The sequence below is a fragment of the Rattus norvegicus genome, chromosome X (genome assembly GCF_036323735.1).
Source record: "Rattus norvegicus strain BN/NHsdMcwi chromosome X, GRCr8, whole genome shotgun sequence".
Classification (NCBI taxonomy): Eukaryota; Metazoa; Chordata; class Mammalia; order Rodentia; family Muridae; genus Rattus; species Rattus norvegicus.
Window position 1 is genome coordinate 13,336,088 of NC_086039.1, and position 25,308 is coordinate 13,361,395.

Here is a 25,308-nt window from a genome sequence, read left to right on the forward strand (position 1 = left end):
AGCTCTCTGCAGTAGAAAGAGGCTATATATACAAGAATGCAGGTTACCTGGACTGCCCAAGGAAATCAAGTTGTAGCCTCAGTTTGAGTTTGGGGTATAGGGTTTGTTCTTGGAGGTCTGCAGAGGGCTGGGGAAAGCAGATTAAAGACTGAGCAGGAAAGTGACTCAGTTGGTAGACTAGTTGCCTGGTAGAGCCTGGGCTTTGAACTCTAGCAACACACACACACACACACACACACACACACACACACACACACACACACACGGTGCTAGCACACACTTAGAGGTGCAGGGTGTAGTCAGGAGAATCAGAAGTTCAAACCAGTCTACGTTACTTGAGAACCTCTTTCCAAAAAAAAGAAAAAAAGAACTCAGCCAAGGAAACAATACAGAGCAGGAATGGCCACGCCTTCAGAGTCTGAAAGTGGAGCTTATAGGCAAAAATTCAAGCTGAGCTTCTGCCAGGCCTTTGGTTTCATCCTCAGTCAAATAAGTGGAAGAACAGAACAGAAATATATGCATATGTGTGTTGTTTGTATGTGTGTGGGAGGCAGAGGTTGGCATTGGGCATCTTCCTCTCTCCCTTTCCACATTTTCCTTCAAGGATGAACAGTGATATGGAAGTATAAGTCATATAAACCCTTTCCTTCCCAACTTGCGTTTTGGATATGGTGTTTCATCACAGCAATAGGATTCAGGTATGTTTGTGTGAGGGTGTCAGATCCCCTGGAACTGGAGTTACAGACAGTTGTGAGCCACCATATGAGAATTGAATCCAGGTTCTCTGGAAGAGCAGCTAGTGCTCCTAACCACTGAGCCATCTTTCCAGCCCCTGGCATGACTTTCTATCTCAGACAGTGATTCCACAACCTGGAAACCCTTTGCATTCCTCAGGCTAGCTCACATTTGATAGGCATTGCATTTGTTGACTCTGAAGATATAGACATGAAGGCTGTGCACATGGCTTTGGGAAAAATGCTTGCTATGAAAGCATAAGAACCCCAGATCCCAAGAACCCACATAAAAGTAGGACAGGAACTCAAACAGGGTAGGAACCTGAGGGCAGGAACCTGAAAGCAAGAGCTAATGCAGAGACCATGAAGGGATGCTGCTTACTGGCTTGCTCCTCATAGCTTGCTCAGCTGACTTTCTTATAGAACCCAGGACCACAAGCCTAGGGATGGCACTACCCACCATGGGCTGGGCCCTGCCACATTATCACTAATTAAGGAAATGCCTTACAGGCCTGCCTATAGCCTGATCTTATGGAGGCATTTTCTCAATTGATGCCCCCTCCTCTCTGACTTTTGCTTGTGTCAAGTTGACATAAAGTTATCCAGGATAGGAACCAAGGTCAGTTGTCCTTCAGGACCTATCTACCTGTTGTTTGTTTAGCCCCGGAGTTGTCCTTGCTATAGATTCATCCAACTTGTGTCTTCTCGGCTTCTGGTCATGTCCTGAGCAAAAAAGACCTCCTGGGCTACCACTCTGAGCCCACACAGTCCTGGGCCATCTATGTAAGCCTGTCTGCCAGCTCCAAAGTTGTCTATTTGCTGTCTGGCTCATCTTCTAGGAATAGGCATGTTGGTGGTCCTGGTCACCATTGGGTCTCTGGCACTCCTGACAGCCCATGATGAGCAGAAGAATGAGCCCTCAAATATACCACAAGCTCCGTGAGCCAATCATAGGCTCATAGGTGCAGTGCTGAGAGGAGGGGGGAGTGTGGGCTGAAGAGAAGGGGGAATTCAGAATGGTGATGCTCTAAGGGCCTGGACAGTGGTCTGGAGAAGGGCTCTTGGGAACATGCGCTTTCTGAACAGAGCTCTGGGTGACTGGACAGAGGAGACTGAGGGAGAGTGATAAGGAACAGCTTCTGGTAGACCCCAAGGTGACTAGGGGCTGAAAACAACTCTTGAATGAAGGTCTGGGCATGCCCAGGAGAGCTGGCTGAGGCCATTTATCTTATCCAGTGAATACCCTGAATCACCACAGAGTTCTGGCCATAGGTTCTGCCTCCTTTCCACCTAGTCCTTCCTCCTATTGTAGTTTTTTTTTTTTTTATTGTAGTATTGTTAGGATCCTAGGTCCCCCCTCCCCCACCACTTCCATAGAGCAGACATCCTCCTTTGACCAGATCTTTGCCTTGCCTGTGCCTCTGTCTCGAATGCTCTTCCCGCAGAAATCCACTTGACTCACTGCCTTACCTCCTTTCACCTTTTCCTCCCATTTCATGTCTGTAAAAGGCCCTGGGCTGGTGAGGTGTTTCCATGTGTAATGGAGCTCGCCGCCAAACCTCATGGCCTGAGTTCAGTCCCTGGCAGGAGAGAATCGATGCTGGTAAGCTGTCCTTTGATCTCCATGCATGTTCTGTGTCACACATGCCACCTCCACACTCTCAGTCACACAAGGCTTCCTCTTGTCATCTCAGAATTGTGCAAAGTTCTCCCCACACTCTTCTTCTTGGATGCTCTTTGCCTGCTCTCATGTCTTCTGTTGTGTCCATTGTCCACCATCTTGGATCACTGGATGACCTGTTACCTTGATGATTTAGCTGCCTGCCATCTGTCTTGCTGGAACACGTGTCCCGAAGGCAGCCATTTAGTCTGTCCCCTTGGGGTAGCCAGTGCCTGAACTGGCCTCTGCACACAGTGAGTGTGTGTCTTGTAGGTGAGGAGTAAAGTATAAAGGGGCGGCAGCTGAAAAGGAGAGGCAGTCTGCTGCATTGACAAGAAAGCTCTGCTGGGCAGGCGCTGGATGACAAGCAATGGGTGAGTCGTGCTACAGGAGTAAAGAACACAGGAACTGTGGATGGAGGAGCAGTGAAGGGGGCTGGTAAGATAAAGGATTCCTGGGCTTCAGTACTGAACAGTTGGTGGGGGCATTTTCTCTTGCTGCACAGCATTCTGGAGACCAGATACTTTATAAATAGAAATGTAAGACGGACGTGCTGGAACATGCCTGTAATCCCAGCATTTAGGAAGTGGGTGCTCGAGGACCAGGAGTTCAAGGCCAACATAGAATATACAGTAGATCTGTGGCTAGTCTGAGTGCCCTAGCAGTGGAAAATAAGGAGGACCCAAGATGGCTCCGCAAGGAAAAGAACTTGCTTGAGTTTAATTTATAGGACACAGGACCCCTGAAAGTTGTCCTCTGACCGTTGACCTACACAAGAGTCATGTAGGATACACACACATGCACGAACGTACACACACACACACACACACACACACACACACACACACACACACACACACAGAGTCTTAGTCAGGGTTTTGTATTCCTGCACAAAACATCATTACCAAGAAGCAAGTTGGGGAGGAAAGGGTTTATCCAGCTCACACTTCCTCGTTGTTCATCACCAAAGGAAGTCAGGACTGGAACTGAAGCAGGTCAGGAAGCAGGAGCTGATGCAGAGGCCATGGAGGAATGCTGCTTACTGGCTTGCTTCCCCTGGCCTACTCAGCTTGCTTGCTTATAGAACCCAGGGATGGCACCACCCACAATGGGCTGGGCCCTCCCCCACTGATCACTAATTGAGAAAATGCCTTACAGCTGGATCTCATGGAGGCATTTCCTCGGGTGAGATTCTTTCTCTGTGCTAACTTCAGCTTGTGTCAAGGTGACACACAAAACCAGCTAGCTAGCAAGCAAGCAAGCAAGCGCACGTGCGTGCATGCACACACACACACACACACACACACACACACACACACACACACACGGAATAAATAAAGTATATATTTTTTTGTCCTTAAAGATAAAGAATAAAAGTTTAAGCTGGGGGTAATAATGACTCACTCGTATAATTTCAGCCCTCAGGAAGGCGAGGCAGGGAGATTGCAGAAAATACTTAGCTTGGATTGAGGTAGGGAAGGGTGGGGTATATGGACATGGCTTATGTGCTTATAGGTGTGGCGTATGTGCTTAGTATGTGTGAGACCTTAGGTTTTGAGGGAGGAAGAGAGGAAAGAAAAGAGAATCTAACTACTGCCAAACAAACAGACAAAAAAATAAGAGACAGGGAGTGAGGGAGAGAGGTGAGGAGAGAGGAGCACAGAGGTTCACAGCTTACAATTCTGAAGGCTGGTAGGTGTAAGGGTGTGGTGGGCATCTGGAGAGGGCCTCCTTGCTACATCCCAACATGGTGGAGGCGTCACAAGGTGAGACACAGATGCATGCTATTTCCAAAAGGCTCACCCCCAAATAGCACTAACAATTGTGACTAATGGGGGTTACAGTTCCAACATATGAACATCCACTGTGCTCCAGTAGAAGTCCCTGCAGAAAAGGCAGCTGGACTGGAGGACAGGCAGAGAGCTTCCGTAACATTTGCCATTGGAACCCACTGGGCTGTACTGTAGAGAAGATTCTGTTTATGAGATTGTAGGGTTTAGTTTTCTTCTTTGAGACAGGGTCTCACACTGTGCATTGCTCAGACTGGCTTTTTTTTTTTTCTTTTCTTTTTTTCGGAGCTGGGGACCGAACCCAGGGCCTTGTGCTTCCTAGGTAAGCGCTCTACCACTGAGCTAAATCCCCAGCCCCGCTCAGACTGGCTTTTAACTGTGCAGCCTTAAGCTGGTCTTGAATTTTCAACCCTGGCTCTGCTCATTGAGTGTCAGGCTTGCGTGCATGGGCCACCATACCCAGCTTTCTCAGGTAACTTGACTTTCTTATTTAAAACTTCAATTCAGTGTTATGGGGACAGTGCCACATACATGGACATAGTGACAACTCCGTGCCGTACTCCACTTCCGCCTCTGTGTGGGTTCCAGGAATTAAACCCAGGTCATCAAGCTTAAGTGGCAAATGCTTTTTACTCACTGAGCCATCTCATCGAGATTTGGGCATGCAATTTTGCAGTTTATCCTCCTGCTTTTATATCTAATTCTCACTCAGTTGTTTATTTTTAGACTGTTATGCTAAGGGGAGGGGGAACTGGAGAAATCAGTCAGCTGTAGGGCACCCAGTACCCTCTTTGGCCTCCTCACACATACACAAACAAATAAAAATAAAATATATCTTTAAAAAAATCCACTTATTATATTTTGAATTTCTTACCATTTTATTGAGGGATGGCACACAAAATACATGCATCCGTGTAACCAACCTCCATATCAACATACAGAAAACTCCAACAGTCCCCACGGTGGAAGGGAAACTCCTAGTCCAACTTCTATGACCTTAGCTCTGTCCACTTTCAGAAGGGATGTCAGTGGACTCCTGTAACACATGGTTCTGGGGGCAGATTTCCTTCGGACCCCATTTTATCTGTCAGCTGCATTGTGCCATCTGTACGTGCGTCTTCAAAACAGCCTTCCAGCAGGGCTGAGCCCTGGGCGTTCTGTGGTACAGGCAGCAGAGGATTTGTTGTTACTTTGAGCGGGACAGAGAGAATGTTAGGTCCTGGCCCTCTCAGGCTTGTCTACGACTAGCTCCGGCTTTCCTGCCTCACCACCACCCCTGGCTTCCTATCAGGGTTTTTAAGCAATTGATAGGCTGAGCTTTGTGTTAGGTGCTGCTTGGAATTTCCAAGTGGAAGATGTGGTTGGGAAGAGGGAAGAGGGAAGAGGAGATAAGTGTGGCTCGAAAGTCAACTGCGATGCTTAAGCTGCCAGACCTCGCCTCTTTCCTAGGAACTTGCTTCGTGCCATTCTGGCCTAAGGATGGGAATTATCATCACCCCCACAGGATGGGAGATAATTCAGGTTCTACTGTCTAGGAATCGGGGGAGAGATAGAGAGAGCAAAGAGATGAAAGTGAGAGACTCACTTCTGGGCCCGGAGGTGGTTTCTGAAACAGAAATTCTTTACAGGGGCCCCTCATGCTGTTGGAACATTGCTGGTTTCTGCCTCCCACATCTGAGGGTGGCTCTGAGACTTGCGGAGGCCTGTGGGAATTTCAGAATCCAGCGTCCAGAAAGGATGAATGCTATGGCCTGGGTGTGGTGTGATCCCCCCGCCAGACATACATACATACACACACACACACACACACACACACACACACACACACACACAAGGATTCACATGCTGGAAACTTGATCTCCAATTCAGTGGTGTTGGGGTGGGGGAAACTTTAGGTAGTGGGGTCTAGTAAGAGATAATTAGGTGACTGGGTCCTAAGAGCCCTTCTGAAGAGATTAACACAAGTGTCACTGGAGTGGATTAGCTTTCCTGAAATTGGGTTGCTTCAAAGCAAAAATTACTACCGGACCCTCTCTTGTCCCCTTCTCTATGTAGCTGCTATCCTCACTGCTTCCCTGCCATGCTGTCATCATGTAGGCAGGGGTCCCTCCCCAAGACACCAGTGTCACACTGTTGGAAACTTCCAGCCACCACAGTTGTGAGCCAAGTCAATATCTTTACTTTTGAAAATGCCCCATCTCAGGTATTTTGTTCTGCCGACACAAACATCTTGCCCCAGATCCTTGTCCTCTCCGAGCTCCTTCCAGACTATGTAACACCCTTTCCCTTGACAAAGAGCCTAGTGTTGCCGCCAAAAGAATGAAATTCCCTCATTTCGAAAGGCGTTGTAGAATGGAGCAAAGATGTCTCGAGCCGGCGTGACACTGTAATTCATGTTCCTCTCACTTTATTTATCTTTGCTTGGGTTTGTGTATCTTTGGAAGCAGCCTTAAATCATTATTGGAACAAAGTAGAGAGAAAAATAATAATATATAATTACAAATGAGGAATACACCGTATGATCCTATTAATTGCCTTCCCTGCAATCTTTATTTTTGGCATTTTGATAATAATTAAAGGATTAGGCTTCAATCGGTGGCGGTGGCGAGTTAGCCTTGAACTCTGTAAACAGTAGCAGTACCCCCTATAGGAGTAATCTGCCACCTGGGACCCTGTTGAGCAGCACCAGGTCTATGCTCTGCCAGGCTCGTCTGAATATTTACTCTGCTCGGAAGAGAAACGGTGGCAATGGTTGGAAAATAAAGCCCAAAGCAAGGAAGAAGCAAAGGAGTAAGGAGACTGCACGCTGCATTAATCATCACCAGCCAGCCTAGAGAAGAGGACCGTGGCTGGTTCAAGAAGACAGAGCGAAATTATCATTAAGATTGATTTCCCCTCCAGATTCCCTGTGCCAGCAAGCAGGCCAGGAAGGTCCCAGTGTAGCCACTGGCACTGAACCCATGAAGGCCTCCCACCATACATTGTCAAAGAGCAAGATAAGGCTTACCACCCTCTGCCTGTGGATCATTCTCGAGTTTCTGCCAGCTCCACCTTGGCTTCACAAGCCACAGGAGAAGAAAGAAAGAAAGAAAAAAAGCCCTCTCCTAGGGACCTGGCAGATAAATTTACTGCAGGACAATGATGTCCTTAGGGGACATCATTTGCATGCCAGAATGCAGTTGAAGGCCACTGTTCTCAGAGCCGAGTTATGATGAGCTGAGGGAACTGGCTGATGGGTGTAGCTGTTCACAGGTCCTAGAAAGTATGAAAGTTACTACCTGTGTCTTACCAAGAGAGCAGGGGCAGAGATGACTCGGGTAGCAGTTGGATTTGGGGGAATCCGGAGGTGATAAGTGTCCAGACAAACAGCTAGTCTCTAAGCCCCAGTTCCCTCATCTGTGGAATGGCGACAGCAGTCTTCTATAAGGAATGAGATCAGTGTATATTGTGTTTGGCAGCTAGAAAGCCCTTAGGAAACTAGCTGTTCCAAATGCTGAAGAAAGCAAATCTGCTCCCCAGATCTCAAAAGCTCTGTGACTTCAGGAAAGAGTTGAGTGGTGGTGGGGAGGACTCCTTCCCATAGCATATCCGCCCCTCCCCACCCGTGATGGTAGGGGTGGCTTTCATTTGTTTACAGGGATAGCAAGGGCCTCACGCATGCTCAGTAAGTGTTCTAGTATTAAGTCAGATCTCCAGCCAGCCCCATGAGTGATCTCTATAGAAGCTCAAAATCAGAGAAACTTGTATGAGGAGTGGGGAAGGGCAAGGTGGGTTATAACCTCACTATCCAATGCAGAGTCACAGTTTAGTTTCATCAGGAGCACAGTGAGGTTTTTCTAACCCCATTACGGGTCTGCTTGCTCTATCTGAAGAGTGAGTTTTTTACCTTGAGTTTCCTGGCCCCACACATTTCCAAGGTTTACCTGGTAGGAAGGTACTCTTCAGGGAGATGAGAAACACTTAGGTTCCCATGGTGAGCAGGATGGATCAGTTGACACTTGCTGATCCTGGAAAGAAAGAAACTTCTTGGATGATATTTACTGCAGTTGGCAAGTGGCCAGGATGACCCAAGAAAGCTGTGATTGGAGGATTTGGCTCAGAAGTAACTGGTTTGCAGAAGCGGTGTAGGTGCATGGCTGACAAGCCTTGTACTCTGCTAACATGTGCCAGAGGGGCGTGAAATTAGGGGGATAATCCCTGTGGCCACACTTCCCTAGACTGGCTATATATAAGTTTGGTTGGCGGGGGTGGGGGACGGCATTCTAAGAGCTTTAGTCTCCTCAGCTATAAAGTGAATGGTAGCACCTAACCCACAGTGTTATTAGAGGGCACGCGTGAGATTGCGTGGAAATGTACCAAGTAAAGAATTGGAAGAGCGCGAAGGTCCTCAATAAACGGTAGCTATTTTTATCCTGTACGAATTATTCAAACAGACTTGCTTGCTATGAAGCATAGCACGGTGACACAGTTCCTGTTAGGAGGTCAAAGGCATGGAGCTGAGAGAAAAACTCAATTGCCCAGTGACGGTTCTGCCCAGAGCCTACATTTGTGGTTCCTGGGGGTCTTGCGGAGAAAGAGTCTGCATCTTTTGCCACAGAGTAGTGGCTGAATTAGCTGAGCATGGTAAAGGAACCTGTGGTCCTGGGCTATACAATGGGACCCTGTCTGGAGTGGTCAGGGATAGGCAAAGCACAGTAAAGGGGGCTCTGCACTGGGTTTTCTCTTGCTCTTAGCTAAGGGCTCCTGCTTTCATTTTCACCTCCTGGGCATGATATTCTGCTGCACTTGGGAAGGCTAAGACACCTAGGGCCTTCCAGAAACATGCATGTGCAAGTATGTCACTCTGACCAAGAAAAAGCTGTGGATATTCATTTCGTGCTCCCGTCGGTTGTTCCAGGTGGTATTAACTCTTCTTGCCTTGTACTTTACTTTCCTAATTACTTCTGCCTCAGTCTTCCCCAGAACCACAGATCCATTCCCTGCACATTCCCTGCAGATCCACCCCTGCAGCTGCTCTCTCAAACGTGCTTCCTTTTCCGCCTGTGCCACAGAATAAGAATCAGGAATTCGATTATTCACTTGTGAATTTTTGGAGACGGAGTCTCAGTGTGCAAGCCTGGAATTCACGATGAAGGCCCAGTTGGACAGAGACCTGCCTGCCTCTGCCTCCTAAGTATACTGTCGCAGTAGGTCTTTTATTTTGGAGACAGGGTCTCATGTAGCCCAGGCCGACCTTGAGTTCTTTATGGAGCCCAAGAGAACCTTTAATTTCTTCCTTTCTCTCTTTCTCCATTATATTCCCTCCTCCCCCCACCCCCACCTGAGAAAGGATTTCTTTGTGTAACTTTGACTGTCCTAGAACTTGCTTTGTAGACCAGGCTGGCCTCAAACTCACAGAGATCTGCCTGCCTATGCTTCCTGAGTACTAGGATTCCTTAAAGAGACTTTGAATTTCTGATCCTCCTGCATTCACCCCTTCACAATTCTTTTGTTTGTTGTTTTGTTTAAATGGGGTTGTTGGGGATAGAACTCTGGGCACTGTACCAATTGAGTGACATCCCCAACCCTTGTTTGTTTTTGAGACGAGGTAGCAGCCCTGGCTGCTGACCTGAGCATGTTCTACAGAGCAGGTTGGCCATGGGCGTTCCATCTCTGTCTTTACTTCCCAGGTGCTGGGATTTCTCCAGTCTACCTCCATTTTCAGCCTAATATTTGTGTGTGTGTGTGTGTGTGTGTGTGTGTGTGTGTGTGTGTAGGGCTGTATAATGGTAGGTTACAAAGAGCATGGGACAACAGAAAGAAGGCTACCTGGATTTGAGTCCTATTGTCACAGATTTCCTTGAGTGCTCTGAACTCCTTTACTTCAGTTTTTCATGTAAGACTTATAGCTGCTGACCCTACTGTTAGCTGTGCTTACTAAGCTAGATACGGATTCCAAGGTGAACTATCTGGTCTGCAGTTTGATACGGGAGGGAGGGTGGGGGGAAGGGTAGAAACAAGCCACGAATCACTAAGTGATCTTGAATCACTGAAAGCCATAAACTTGGATGAAGTTCAAAGGAGGAGGGGAATATCCAGGCCCAAGCAGGTGGCTCTCAGCCTGACCAAACCACTGGGCAACTAATAAAAGGGGTCAGGTTACAGAAGACAAGGATTGAAAAAGTTTCACAAACCTTTGATCTTAGCACTCAGACAGCAGAGACAGGCAAATCTCTGTGAGTTTGAAGGGAGCCCAGTCTACAGAGTGAATTCCAGGGCTATGCAGAGACCCTGTCTCCAAAACAAAACAAAACAAAACAACAAAACAAAACAAAAGAAAACAGAACAAAACTTCAGCATAAAGGAAGTGACTGATTCCCAGCACTTCCTGAAAAAATGCCTAGGGAGGATGGATGGAGTAGTCCGAAGAATGATGATGTATTATACAATGAAATTCTATGAACTTTGGCACAAACGAGGACCGTTTCTTTGTGCTGATTGAAAGTCATCTGCTAGCTGTCTGTACCTGTAAATCCAACTGCTTGGGAGGCTGATACAGGAGAATTGCTTTTTAGCAACCCTGAGGAAGCTTAGGATGTAAGAGAAGCTCCTTAACACGTGATTTAAACACACGTGGGTGGGCGCTCACACGCGCATGCACCCACACTTGCAACATAAACTATACACACATTCCATGCCTGTTTCTTCTCTTAAGCATAGAGCCCGGAAGTCTTCCCTATCCGTAAACAAAGCAGAACCTTTCCTGAAGGTGCTATCCAATTGTTGCTGAGCGAATTACATTGTTTCCAATCCCGAAAATGTTGAAACTGATGAGTAAAGAAAGGAGACTGGTGTGCTGGCGTAGGCCTTTAATTTCTGCACTGGGGAGGCAGAGGCAGGTAGATCTCTGAGGTCAGCCTAGTCTACAGAGTGAGTCCCTGGACAGCCAGAACTAAGTCGAGAGACCCTGTCTCAAAATAACATTACAATGAAATAAGGACATGGCAATGTTACATAGATGTAGGTATCTCTTTCAAGAGGTGCAGCTAGCTGTGTTGGAAAACAGACACAGAGGAAGCCAATCCGAGGCCCTGAAAGAGCTATTACATCACAGAAGTTGCTTTGACCAAAGGAACAGCTGAGTCATAAAGAAGACAGACTTCTTAGAATTCAAGATGGGAAGCAGCTAGGAAGAGACTGGAAATTGAGTGAGCAGGTGTACAGTCAACTTTAAAGCATCGGGAAGATGTTCTGGGTGCTGTGGTGACCCCAGAATGGGTGACTGGCTTTCAGCAAGCAGGTAAGCTTTTACAGGTTGCCTGCAATAAGGCAAGTCTGTCATTAAGGAATTGGATCTGGGGATCTCGCTAATAAGACTTTAGCTTGTGTGCGTTGGGGGAAGGGAGGGAGAATTGTCTGAAACTTGTGTATTTCCCCCCCATAGGAAATGACATATATGTCCTGGAAGGCTGTGGAAACTTTGAAAAAAAATTGCCTAGAATTTATAGTTCTGATGGTTTTGCTGATGGTCTTGTAAACTGTATATTTAATCAAAGGCACTCGAATGCCTCTCTCTCTTTTTAACTATTGAAGAGCCATTTAAATGTCAACATAAGTGATTCCCTACCAAATAGTGCTGGTTAGACATTAGTTCCTCTAATAGACCATAATGATTCATAAGGAGGCATTTCTCGACTCTAAATTGTAGGCCTATTGAAATATAAATTAAGATGATAAATAATTTGACCTTACCTGAGAGTACTAAGTATTTACACGTGTCAAATACGAAATTACCCTGAGTATCACGGCCCCTAAAAAGGCAGCCTTCGTCTCAGTAAATAAAACGGGTTAATGAATTTCCCTTGGAGAGCGAAGGGAAAGGGGAATACACAAAAGGCTTTGCTCCACGGGCTCGGCCCTCCTGGCCCTCCAGACGTGCAGTGGGGCTGGGGAGAGAAGCGGGCCAGGTTACCCCGGGGCGCCTGGCGGGTGCTGGCCGCCCTCTGCTCTCGGCGCGTTCCCCTCTCCCCCTCCTTCCGCAACGCCGCTGGAGTTTCAAAACATGGAGTTTCCACAGGAACTTTGCCAGGCCGAGCTCGCAGCCCTCCCGAGTTCCCGCAGCGGCATTCGCGGCTGCCTCCCCGCAGAGAGCTCTGACCCAGCGGCCACCCAGCGCTGCGCAAAGCTCAGCAGCCGGGGTTCACTCCCTGAGAAGGCGCAGAGCGCCGGAGGGGGTGTGGGGAGCCCTCCCCCGCCCCCCGCGCCCAGGGTCCTGCAGAGACGACTGCGCCTTCGGCCTGGAGCCGAGCCCATCCGCCGAGCCAGAGTGCTGGCCCGGGGCGGGAGTCGCCGAGGCGATCGTGGCCGAGTAGGCACGCCGGTAGCCCGCTGCCCGCGCTGGGGTTTGGTTTTGTTTTAAAGCCGCTTTGCGCGCGGGGCTGCGGCGGCGGTCGGGGTTGTGGAGAGAGAGAGAGAGAGAGAGAGAGAGAGAGAGAGAGAGAGAGAGAGAGAGAGAGAGAGAGAGAGAGAGAGAGAGAGAGAGAGAGTGTGTGTGTCTGTTAGGGGGATAGCACTTTGTCAATGAGAAATTTCCTGTTCACAAGACTCAGCTTGCAGTTTCTGTCCTGCCCTTGAACTGACAAGTGGATCTCCGCGGCTAGAGTCCCGGAGAGCCTCAGCAGGCGCGCGCGGGGGTGGGGGCGGGGCAGCGGCGCCGAGGCCCCGGGAGCCGGGCTGAGCTGGGCCGCCGCCTGCCCTCCCGTTTCCCCCGCGCACCCGTGAGCTCCGAGCCGAGCGGTGACTAATCTGTGGCTCCGGGCCTCTTGGCGCGCAGCCCGGGCTCGCCTCCCGCCCCCCTTGTCCCTCCTCCTTCCCCAGTCCTTGCACGCAGAGCTCCGCGGGGTGAATCGTGCGGGCCGCGGCCGCCTTGCCTGGAGTGTGGGAAGCGGCTCGAGGCGGGCGACTTGGGAACTGTCTCCTTCGACCCGGGCCCCGAGTGTGCGTGTGTTTCCTTCCCTGTAGTCACTTTGATCAGCATTTCCTCTGTGCCGCGGAGGAGCTAGAGCGAACGGAGGCTTTTTAACCCTCTGCGTGCCATGTCCACTGAAGGCTCCAAGGGGAGTATGCCTCGGGAGACCCGATCGAATAGATTTGGCCAAGCTGGAGTTATGTGCAGCCCGGCTGGATCCCAGGAATTTGCCCATGTGTGGCATACTCTTCTAGGGACAGCAGGCCAGGAAGCCCAAAGCCAAGGGGCTGTGCAGTAACCCAACCTGCCCGGCGAGGCGCGGTGTAGCTTGAAAGACCCAGCGGGCTGTGGCTTCTGGAGGAGACAGGGAAGACTTGGAAGAACTGCCTTCGAGCAGTTCGCAGGCACGGGGATGCCTCTTAGTTTAGGGTCGGGCGCCCTGCTCTTGCTCCGCACGCTGGGCTCTGGCTCCCACCCCCTCCTTTGGCTTGGCCTCGCTAGGGAGTTAATGATTGATTTACTGGCTCCGAGAGGCCGGCGCCCTCCCAAGCTATTTGTCCACGCTGGGGAGCTGCTGGAGAGAGGCGCAGAGGCCTAGGGAGCAGGGTCTCGCCTTGGAGGGGAAGCCAAGCTACCGACGGGAAAGGACGAGCACTTGGTTAGCTTCCACTGGGAGACTCTAGCCGTTTCCGCGGCGAACCCGCGGGAGGCCCTGCCTGGACGCAGAAGGGTGCCTTGGGAAGTGGCACATGTAAATGGATTGGCAGCTGGTGATTAGGCCGCCGGGTTTTATGAGTCATAATAGGCCGCCCGCCTGGCCCTCAACCTGCCGGTTGTAGACTTGGTGTGCTGGGGCCCAAGCGGTACACTACTCCCAGCCACGCAGAGCGGGGATGCTCCAGGGGGCCCTGGCCGCCGTAAGCGTTGCACAGGATTTCCTCTCATTTCTCGCAGAAAGCAACACAAACACCCTAAATCAAACTGCTCCGACAACCGAAGGCTCCACACAGACACATCAATAAGGATTTCGCCTCCCGCGTTCGAACGCACTGAAACACTTGTCCTATTTTTATGCAAATGACACCACACAAATAGATCTCGCAGGCCCAGGAGAGGGGCGGGAGGAGGAGGGACGCCGGCGCCCCTCCAGGGGGCGGCGGGGGGGCATCAATCCCGCACCTCGAGGCCCGCGCTGGCTCGGGTGCAGTGGGGCTGGCACTAGCCGGGAGGCCCGCCCCGCGTGCGGTGGCTCCCTGCCAGCGCCGCCTAGTCGGCCGCGTCCCCAGGCTGCCTGCAGAGGCGGATTAGGGAAGGAGCGAAGCGAGCCTGTGACTAATCGCGGGGCCTCGGACCGGAGCACCAAGGCCATGTGCGACTGACAGGATCGACACTAGCAGAGGACACGGCGACGCCTCGCTTAATTGCAGGCTTAAAAAATTGCCGCCTGAGCAGCTCCAGTGCAGAAAGCCACCGCATTCGCGTGGGTCTGGGGAGTGCGACCTGGGAGGAAGGGGTTGTCCCCATTTCTCGCATGGAGAGGGGACAGTTTGGCATCTCTTGAACTGAGGGAGCTACTCTGAGGGCCCCCTACTTTGCAGGGTCTCCCTAAGGGCATGCTAATAAGTGAGTGTGGGTGAGGTGGCCAGCCACCGGCGGTAAGGTTTTCTATCATTTGTTCTTTAAGTCCATGCTCCCCTCTTCTTGCCCTATATCCTAAAGAGGAGGCCTACAGTAAATGGGTAAGGTCCCAGCGAGCCGTTTGAAAAGAACCACACGTAAACACTTTACTTTGATCCTTTTCTTTATTCACTGACTGAGATACAGGGCCCCGAAGGACCAGACGAAAGCCAAGTCAAGTAAAGGCAGCAAGGATCAAGGTCACTGAGTGCCAAAAGTCTGGGGTCACAGACAAGAACCCTGGTCTCTTCGAAGTCCCTTGGTCACAGTCCCTGTGTCCCAGGCCTTCTTCCTGGAGCACTGGGGCCTCTCGGGAGAGAAGCGTCGGCGGGGCGGCTGGTCTGAGAGTGGAGGTGGGGGTAGGAAGGCGGTGGCGGGGAACCCAGCGAGAGAAGTTTCCACCACGCTCTGCTCTGTTGCTGCCAAAATCCCCTGGCCCCTCCCCGCCAGCACTGCCTTCCGTTGCCACCTCAAGTTTGGTTTAACGAGAGAGCTCCGGACAAAAGCAAACCTTTTCTATAGACCCTGAAAACAAAGGGGAAAGAGACGCGCGAGGCCGCAGAGAAGCGGCTGCTAGCGTAATGGTGCCAGGCCGAAAGCAGAGCATTAGAACTGCAAAAGCCGCGCGGGCGGGAGGAAGTGCGAGGCAGGAGGCGGGAGCGCCGGGAGGGCGGGCGGGGGAGGGGCGCTGCGCCATGTTTCCGTGTCACCCGCCGAGTCGCCGGCGCTGAGCTCGGCCGCTGGCTCCCGCCTGCCTCCGTAACAGCAGAAAGCGTGCGATTAGCAGCCAGACAGGCGGGGACTCCGGGCCCGTGGGGCCGCCGCACACGCCGCCCGCAGCCCCGGCCCGCGCTTCCCTCCCCCGCCCGCCGGGTAATCCTCCTCCTCGCTGCAGCGCTGTGTGCACTCTCATTAGAGCAGGGTGGCTTTTTTCTGCGCACTCGCTCGGCTCCCGCTGGCAAAACAACGCCTTCCCCGGCCGGGCCCTGGGCCAAGGGAGTCGGGGAGGGCCGGACGGGGGCGGGGTGAGGCTGGGACAGCCACGCAGGTTAGCTCCGCCGCCCGTTCCAGAAGATGGGAAGGACCCTTTGGCCCTCCCCCACGCGCAATGCCAAAGCCGGAGGTCCACACCAGACTCTCTGCCCCTCGGGAGAAGGGGGAGATGCTGGTGCCATCCTGACCTACTGCCGTCCGCGGCACGAGGCCAGAATGCGTGGGGCAGATGAGGCTGTCTGGGTTGAAGAGCGGGAGTGGACACTGGGGAAGGTTCCCACAACTGGTGTTTTGCCCCGTATGACTTGCTAACGACCTCTTAAGGCCAGAAGCTGGATTTCAGGTGTTGCTGGCCTAAGATCCTCAGGGAGACCAGTGTCCTAAGAGAGCCTTTCTGGCTTTGGGGTTGACCTCCCAGAATGGGTAGGAAACGGGGGTGGGGGCAGGATGAGGCTCCAGGGCTCCGAAGCGCCCCATTTTCTGTTCCGCGATCTCTGTACACAACAGTAGACAGCTTCTCCCATCACCACGCGCCCAGCTGCAGGGCTCGGGAGCAGGTGTTCCTGCCCGGCCGGGGTGGCGGCTCCGCGCCCCTCCTGTCCCAGCTGCGGGGCCCAGAGACAGGGAGGGAAGAGGCGTGTTGGTGGCTGTAACTGGGGGACGTCTCGCCGGACCGCGGGGAGGCTCCTCCGTGCCTAAAATGGGTCCATTCCGGGGTGCGGACGATCGCCTGGAGCCAGGAGGGATCTAGGAGGACAGGCGGCCAGCTCCGGTCTGGAACTGCCCTAGGGGCCAGCGCTGGCCGTTCGGGGCGGCGGGAGGGCTTCCGGTCCCCGTGACTGCGGCGGCGGGGCGGCCGGGAAGTTCCCGGCGCGGCCGCGAGGAGCACCCTCCCCTGGCTGTCGCCGCCGCGCAGCTCTCGGAGCAGAGCCGTAGGAACCTCAGGGCATCGGGCGACGTCGCCCTCGCCTTGTGCGGGGATGGGGGCTGCAGGGTGCTCCCGGTAGCCCGCCACCACCCCCGTGGGGACCTGGGCGCCGGGTCCGGGACCCTGCGGGATCGGCCGCGCGCCTCCCAGCCCCTCCTCGCCGCTGCCATGGCGGGCACGTGAAGCGCAGCTCGGCGCCGGGAGCCCGCCCGGGAGCGGCCTGGCCCGCCCGCTCCTCTTCGCTGCGGGTCCAGGAACACGAAACCAAATCGAACCGGGTCCCGCAGAGCTCTCTGCGGCCCCGCACCCCTCCCTGCCCGAACCGGGCCTTGAGACCGCGCCAGACGGCTCGCCCGAGGGGAACTCGGGCTGACTAATGGGACGCGTGTGGGCCTCCTGAGAGGCCCGGCTGTCAGCAGATGCCCGCTTGCTCTGCGCTGACGCTGCGACCAGGCTCTTCGGGGAAGGGCGAGAGGAGGGGTTTCCCCGACCGGTGGTTTCGGCTCCCTGGGGACAATCCGGCTGGCTCTGGGCTTTGGGTCCTGTAGCCTGACCCCGGACCGGCAGACTCGGGGCGCCTGGCTTCAGGGTGCCTACGGGGAGAAGGTACCTCAGAGCTCTGAGCCAGTTATGAGCACACGCTCAGTTCGGCCTGGGGGTTTCCTTTGCCTGCGATCTGGGGCCAGCAGCTTTACTGGGTGGGGGGCCGATTTACAGGTCACCTTGAGGGCGTGGACTTAGATACCAAAACCCTCAACAAATAGAAAGTCGTCCGGAAATCCCTCATTGAGAACCCTGTGTGGAGAGAAGAATTGATAAAACTCAGGGAGAGTCCAGTTTAGTTGAGAGTTCTCAGGGTCTCTCTGGGCTGTGTGATGCCTTCTCCGCCCCCACATTACAGGGTCCTGTGAAAATCAGCAGAGTTTCCAATTATTTCCAACGAACAGCAGCCACCTCGTTGTTGACATAGTTCTTATAAGGCCCTCCAATATATAGCTACCTGTTTAGTTTCAACACATCGTCTCGATGGTGAGACACGAATATAGACCAGTAACTAAAAGGGAAAAAAAGTGCCTTTTCGAGCTTGTGTCAGATGCATAATAAATAAATCTTCATCGCGCATTCCTGGTTTTATTGAGCTTAATTACACTAGAAATCCAGTTCCTCCACGAGAAGGCCTGAGACCCTGCAGTAGAGGTGCGACTTTTCTGGGAGAGCCTCGCCTTTGGAGAGGGGTTCCTGGTGGAAGGCAGTTAGGTTTTAAATGTCACTTCCAAATGAAAACGCTTTCCGTCAGCTTTTTTTCTTTTCTTTCTTTCTTTCTTTTTTTTTTTTTTTTGATGCAGTTTTCGAAAGGAGCATTTTTTCGAGATAAGAAGTGACCGATCAGAATCGCGGAGGGGAGGTTGTAAGCAGCCGCTTTGCCCCAGCTTAGCTTATCTTATCTTTCACACTTGCATGGCGGAAAAAAATTGGCTTATCTTTATCCCCACCCCATTCTCGCCTTAATTGCTAAAAAACACTGGTGTGTTAAATGGGCAGGAAGGAGGTCTCTGGATTGTCAGCAGAACAGGAAGATTAAAAAAAGTGGGGTCCTGGGGAAAAGAAGAGGGTGACCGAGTGCATTCTTCCCCTAGGCCTTGTACAGTGTGGAGGGTCTAGTCCCGGTTGGAAGGCACCACGATCAGATGTTTTTTTTCTTTTTTAAAAGAAGAATTAAACAAAAAACAGTATGGCTTTGGCTTAGGCAGCTTCCCGGGGTCTCTCTTTTTTCTCGGCACCCTGTTTACCAACCTCTCTCCTTCATCCCCTCCCCCCTCAAAAAAAAAAAAAAAAAAACCCGGTCAGTGGGTCTGTAGTTGAGACCCCTACCTTCATCTTCTGTCTTCTCTGTTGAGGGGGGGGGGGTGCAGGGTTGGGACGTGCAGCCTGCTGGAAATCATTAAAATATATGCGGGTGTCTGCAAACACACACTTTTAAATCATGGCGTTTCCCCTCCACGCTGGTATATTTAAACTCCAGAGCGAGCTGAATCTCCTCCCTCTCAGTCGTTTGTCTGTGTCACCGTCAGGCCGCTAATGGCCGGGCTTCCAGGCGCTGTGCATTATGCATTAACCTCCTCCTACCGCTGCCCCACACAGAAGGTTCTGTTAGGCCTCACAACGCAAACCACTCTACATCCCCGCAATCCAGACAAGGCGGGGTGGGCTGGAGGGGTGCTAAAGGGCTGGAGATGCTGAGGTATGGGGGCGGGGGTGAGGGCACAGCAGATTGGGCCTGGAGAAGAATGGAGTCAGGTAAATTGTGCTAGTGCTTAAAGTAAACCCTTTGGAATTCCCAGCCTGGAGAGGTGAAATGGTGACCACTCCACACCAACCACTTCTGGGTCCAATTCTGTCCCTCTGGGTACCCTCAGGCACTCAATTGCTTAGGATCACACCAGTTCTGTTTTTCTTTCTGCTGGTCCTTAGTCCCTTCCTCACCCCATCAGTCCCCAGGTAGCAGAAATAAGCAGAATTGAAAATGGTTGGTTGGGAGGCTGGTATGTTGGGTGGGAAGGCAATTACTTGGCAACTGTGCCCCCTTTCATTTACTTTCCCACTGACCCCACCCCTCAAGCCGGATAAAATATTCCCCAGTGGGCCTAGCTAAACCAGAACCCCTCCTGGACATAGTGTAAGGATTGATCTGCAGGAGCGTCTGGCTTCAATGATGGGGCCAGGCCTTCTCCCAAAGCCTCCTGTGTTTCTGCCATCTGGTCAACACCTAGTCAGCCTTTGGCAACAGTAGGATAGACTAAGATTCCAGAGTTCAGAGCCTGACAAAAATTTAGCCTAGATCAGGAATTTCCTGAGATTATTTCTGTGAACCATATCGGTTCTGTTCTTTGGACCACTCACCTCCAAATAGCCCATAATTCCAAAGGCAATTACCTTTAAGCTGCACAACCCAAAATCTAACCGTTTTCTGCCTGGGAAGGCAGCTACCTAGCTTTAGGTAGTCCACAATTAGTAAAACCCTTAGGGTCATGGACAGGCCCCTAATTGTTCATTTGAGTTTTGAAAGAAAGACAGGCTAGCTAGATTGGTCTACCCTACTCCACCCCACCACACTCGACCCTATGGATTTTTTTTTTTAAAGCCCCATTGGTAAGCCTGGAGTTCAATTGCTAAATGACTGTAAGACCCGTAAATGTGGGGTCTTTGTATGTTTTTAAAAGATAGTTAACATTAACATTGTTAACATTACATAAAGTAAAATATGCATCCTTACCATTCATGTATGGAGTGTTCCAATAACTCCAATAATAAATCCAGTAACATCAACCAGAAAACACTAGCTGAGGAGGCCTATAGGTGGCCTATAGAACTAGGATTTCCATTCTATACATACCTGTCATAAACGAATCCCCAGCCACACACCCAGTTGGGAACCCAGATTGCCCCTAATCGCAGCAGGTAGGATCTCTGCATGCGATGCAGATGCAAGGCCTTAGCCCAGACCTAGGGGTGACCAGACTGGTGGAAGTTTGGGAGGTCTTAAAATCAGCAGAATTCAACAAAGACAGGCTGGTTTCAAGTTTGCCCCCAGAAGCTCCAATTTGGTTGCCCAGTTGCAGAGCCTGCTTAGAATCTTCTGCAGGAGAAGGCCTGGGAGTCTAAAGTCCAGCCATATGTTATAATCACAAGACCTTTTCATGGGGGATGAGGCTGGTGGGGGAGGGGCAACATTCGCAGCTCCACCTCGCAGTACTTCTCATTTCCTTGCTGATTTATTTTTCAGCTGGCATGACAGCTTCCCTTGCCTTGCGCTCCCTTGCTCATCCACTGCGCTTTGCTTTCACTGAAATCCTTTTCCGAGTGCAGGATGGATATATATAAAATCGGCCTGACATCAGGGTCAGCTCCAGAAGGGCTTAGGGGAGGGCAGGTAAGAGCCAGACCTTAAGCATCTGAGGCAGACACTGTGCACCCCCAGATCCAGTAGCGATCCCTTTGAGTGAGGGCATAAGAGGGGGCTGCTTTTCAACAGCTTTCTTTCCCCAGGCAACAATTTTGACTAACCAGGCCAATGGGTGTGATCCTTCTCCACTTAGGGACCTGGGAAAATCTCACATTTTAATTCTCAGTGAGTCAGAAACACTCCCCCCCCACACACACACATACACACTTGTGTGCCTGCCTCTTAGGACTCCCTTAATAAGATATTTTTAAAATCCCACGGAATTGGAAAATGCAGTCCCTAGGAGATGGAAGAGAAAGCTTTTAATCCCACCAGCCCACTGGAGAACACCGTGGAGTCCAGAGATCTGGACTCCCGTAAAGGACGGGGTGACTGCCACAAATTATGTCAAAGGCGAATTTACTGGCTTGTTTGTCTCCAGCATCAAATTTCTCCAGCAGGCAGGCTTCGCCCTTACGGCACCCCCCCCCCATTCATTTTAGTTCTAGGACTTAAAGTTAGACAAACAGACCCCATTGTCAGCAGTCTCAGGAAGCCCTAGGACTCAAGAGGCCTCAGGCTCCACGCTTACCTCCTGGATTTTCTGAAAGTTCTGGACAGTTAACATAACTTGGACGTTGGGAAAGCCTGTTCCTGGGAGAATTGGGAGGTGAGAAGAGGGGGAGAGAAGGTGGCTGGGCATTGAGCCAGGGTTTCTGCGGTGTGGCCTAACTGAGCCGGATGAGCCTGGCACTGCTGTGCTGTTCATCCAGGCCAGCCCTCCTGCCCAGCCCACAGCCGCACAGCGGCCTTTCTGCCTGGAACCATGTTCAGAGTTTCCCCACAAATGCCCAACTCCAGCTTTCCCGGTTATTTAAGACTTGTTTTGAATAAAAGGAGTCGCTTCAAAAAGAAATGTTTCTACAACACACAACCAGCGGCCTTTCCCCCCAGCTGTGTCTGTAACTCGCATGCATTCAGTCTAATAACTTTTAATGTCTAGCCCTAAAACGTCTTTATAAAAAATAGCTTTACAGCATAATAGTCCAGGTGTCTTTCTGCTTGTTACCGGAGATTAAAAAAATGTGTAGGTTAGCTTTCAGAGGCACCCCCCTCCGCCCCTCAAGAAAGACCAGGAAGAAAAAGGCGTGCATTCCATTCTGCAGGCACTGGTCCTGGAAGCCTTGGCGGCCCAGCCAGCACAGCTAGGCACTACCCGCCGGCCTGCCTGTCTTTTGCATCAGTTGTTACAAGCAGCTCTGGAGCATGAAGATTTAATTCTGTTCAAAGTTTCGGGTTTCAAACGGTAGAGATGTTTCACTTCTGCTTTGAGAAGGGCTGTTTTTATAAGTATGCTGAGAACTAAAACAGAATGAATAAAATTGCACCTAATATCAGTCCCACAGTCAGTAATGGGTGTCATTTTTAAAAGGGAAAATATCTTCTAGCTAGAGATGAGATTTTGGCCTTGACCTTGACTTGGTAATCAACTTGAGATGCTTTTGATTAATTTTTGGCATGTAGACGCTCCAGGATATTTAAAAACTTTCCGTGTGGGTTTACTAGCCACTTCCATTTCGGACTTAGGTTCTCATCAAGCCTGCATCATCCTGTTCCTAGGCAGAAGACATACTCCAGCCCATCCCAGAATTGAAAGACCCCCATAGAAGCACCGAATGGGGTAACCTTTTGGCCTCGGTGTCAGAGCTCCCAGCCAGGGTGCCCTGACTTCCCTTCCCGCCAGCTTTATGAAGTGAAGCTGGGTTTGCCCTTGAGGCTCTGCGCTCGGGGGAGGCCGGAACCTCGCTTCTCGGCTTCCCCCTTTCGCTTGCCTGCCCTTCCCCCCTCTGGCGCCCAGAGCTGCTCCTGGTGCGTAGGAGAAGCTCGATACGTGTCAATTGAATTGAACTGCTGCGGGCGCAGGCTGTACACTGCCGCCGAGTCCTGATCTGCACGACGTTACCGAGTGAAAATTTATGGGCTGAACGGTGAAGCCAAAAGTTGTTCCCGGCCAAGTAAAATAAAACGCGGGAGATACTCTCACGAGGCCGAGGTGAGAGATGAGGGCAGACCTTTCAGCCATCGGAGGTCCGGGCCGTGAAATGCTCAAAAACTGGGAGAAACTCAGGCGCATCCCGGTTCCCTTTACGGTCCTCCTACCCCCTTGTGTCCCCGGGAACACCCCCCCACACACACACCTCTACACAATTCCCACACAATTGAAATGTCCGGGGAGCAAGGGCGCGGAACTGCCACTGTTGCCCGTGGTGGTGTTTTCACGTAGCTCTTAACGCCTGAAGGGGAAGTAGCTCCTCTGGGAAGAAGGGGCGAGGTGCGGTGGGGGGTGGACGCCCACGCGCACTCAGGCTTTGCTGGGCTGGGTCTCGGAGGGGACGCTAGGCCCGGAGAGCGCAGCGCTGGTGGCGAGAGGAGGCAGTGGCGCCTGCCGCTGGGGTTTGACAGCTTTGGCTGAGAGGAGTGCGAGGCGCTTTATGGTAATTGCGGTCCTCCACTGGCCTTCTGGGTAGCAAGGGGAGTCTCGGCGCGCTGCAGGAAAAGCCGCCCCCGCCGCCCCCCATTCTTGGGGCTGGGGATCTGTTGGCCGACCTAGCCGTCGCCGCTGCGGAGTCGGTCTCCACTCCCCCTAGGACGTGAGCCCTGGCTGGGCGTGAATAGCCAACTCGGCCGGAGCTGGGACGGAGAGGACAGAGGGCGGTAGAGTTGGGGGGGGGGTACTACGACAAGACCCGCCACCCAGATGTTTTGGGGTTCAGATGTGGCGAGGCCCCAATGCACCCGGCTGGGAATCGGTGACAGCCGGGGAAAGTCGGGCGAACCTTTCCTGGGGAATCACCCCCTCCCGAAACCCCACCGCGGAGGCGCCGCAGCGGAGGGTGAGCGGAGACTGGGGATCTCAAACTTGCGAGAGCTGGAGGCGGCGGCGGCGGCGGGCGGGCGGGCGGGCGGCTGTCGCCCGAGCGCTGCGCCTGAGGGGGGAGGGGAGGCGGCTGTTGGGAGGGAGGGAGGGCGGGCGGAGGGAGGGGGAGGAGGAAGAGGAGGGAACCTGGGAGGGGGGACGCGTTGGGATCGCGGCGTGCGGCAGCAGACGGAGCCCGGGCTCCCAGCGGCAAGGTGAGGCAGAGCCGCGCTCCGGGCTGAACGGCGGCCGAGCTCTTAAGCCGAGGGGGAGACGCGCCGGAACCCAGAGCACGACCGAGAGCGGGAGCGAGGCGGGCGGTGGTGGCGGAGGGGGACCACGCGAGTCGCCGGGCGGAGAGCCCGAGCCGCGCTGTCGCCGCGGAGGGACGACTTGGCCAACACACTCGCTCACACACACACCCAGCCCGAGCGGGCGCTCTCGGCGAACCGTCAACATGGCGCTGGGGCTCTTGCCCGAGCGCGGGCGGCAGCGGCGGCGCGGGAGCTGCTGAGGCTGACGGAGCCCGGTCCAGCTGCGGGAGGAGAGGATCGCGCGGGGCCGTCGCCACCTGCCCTAAGCTCGCAGCCCGCCCCGCCCCGCCCCACCCCCACGCGGCCCAAAGCCCACCCCTCTGCCGGGCCGACCCCTTAGGGCAGCAGAGCCGCTGCAGACAGAGGCGAGCAAGCGCGGCGCTGGGAGTGGACTGCGGGCACCGGAGGAAGCCAAACTTTGCTGCTCGCTGCGCTTTCCCGGCCGGGCTCCTCTGCTCTTTAGCGTAGCCGCCCTCTCCCGACCCCGCACACGTCCACCCAGCCAGCCAGCTAGCCGCCCCCGGATCTTCCTCGCCGCCTGGACTCCGCTCCGGGGAAAACTTCAAAACGCCGGATCGAGGGCTCCCTGCCTACTTCCCGACTGGGGATTTCAGGTCAGTGCCCGGAACACCTTTCCCCGGGGGCCGCGGGCGGGCTGGCGCGCCGGGACTGCAGCCGACCTCCTCCCTTAAAGGGTTTCTCCTTCTACTCCAGTAGATCCCCGTCGGGAGGTTTAGCTACCTTGTTCGCTTTCGTTTTTACATCAGAGCTGCAAGTTATTAAAAATGCAGCCAACCTAAGCGGCCCCCGCATGGGCACCCGGGAGGGAGGGACTCGACGGGGGACCTGCCGCCTCCCGAGGGGTTGGGAGGATCGAGAGTTCAGCGAGTGGAAGTTTGCAGCCTCTGTGTGTCTGCGCGGGAGCGCGGTCGTCGCCGAGCGTCGGGAGTCAGGCGCGGGGGGGGGGGTGCTGGGCTGGAAGCTAGGAAGCTCGTCTCGGCGTTACCTCGCTAGCAGGAAGGGGAGGGCGGCGGGTTCCCGTCTGCTTTCTTTTTCGACTCGGAAAAGAACTGTAAAAACCCCCAGCCGCCTTTGCTTCGTCTGGCCTCTCCAGGGGCCGGTGGTGCCTCCGAGTGGAACGACGGCTTGTGCGTGCGCTAGTGTGTGCAGCGGGCGCCTCGGACGGAGCCGAGCTCGACCTACCGTCGTCGCTCAACTCCGGAGGGGAGTCCGGGTTTTTTCTTGGCTTGCCCCAAAGCATGAATCACGTGGAATAACGGGGGGAAAACTACTAGGGAACCTTGGAGAGCTCGAGATTCGGACTGGGCCAGTACGCCGGCCGGCCAGGTCAGATGCATTGTTTTGTAAATGTTCTTTTAAGATTCTAATTCGACTCCCCCCACCC

At 53.0% G+C, this 25,308-nt stretch overlaps 1 protein-coding gene across 13 annotated transcripts in view; it reads left to right on the top strand.

Annotated features, from left to right (window-relative positions):
• Bcor (BCL6 co-repressor) overlaps nucleotides 1-25,308 on the top strand; it is a 119,824-nt gene that overhangs the window by 53,657 nt on the left and 40,859 nt on the right. The window contains exon 1 of one of the 13 annotated variants that reach the window (XM_039099762.2): nucleotides 11,306-11,463. The exons of 4 other annotated variants lie outside the window; for them this stretch is intronic. The gene's annotated coding sequence lies outside the window, so the exon portion shown is untranslated. Of the gene's footprint in view, nucleotides 1-11,305; nucleotides 11,464-21,717; nucleotides 23,168-23,739; nucleotides 24,518-24,876; nucleotides 25,251-25,308 lie in introns of those variants that run through there. 8 more of the 13 variants (XM_039099763.2, XM_039099766.2, XM_063280046.1 and 5 more) reach the window with 8 other exon arrangements.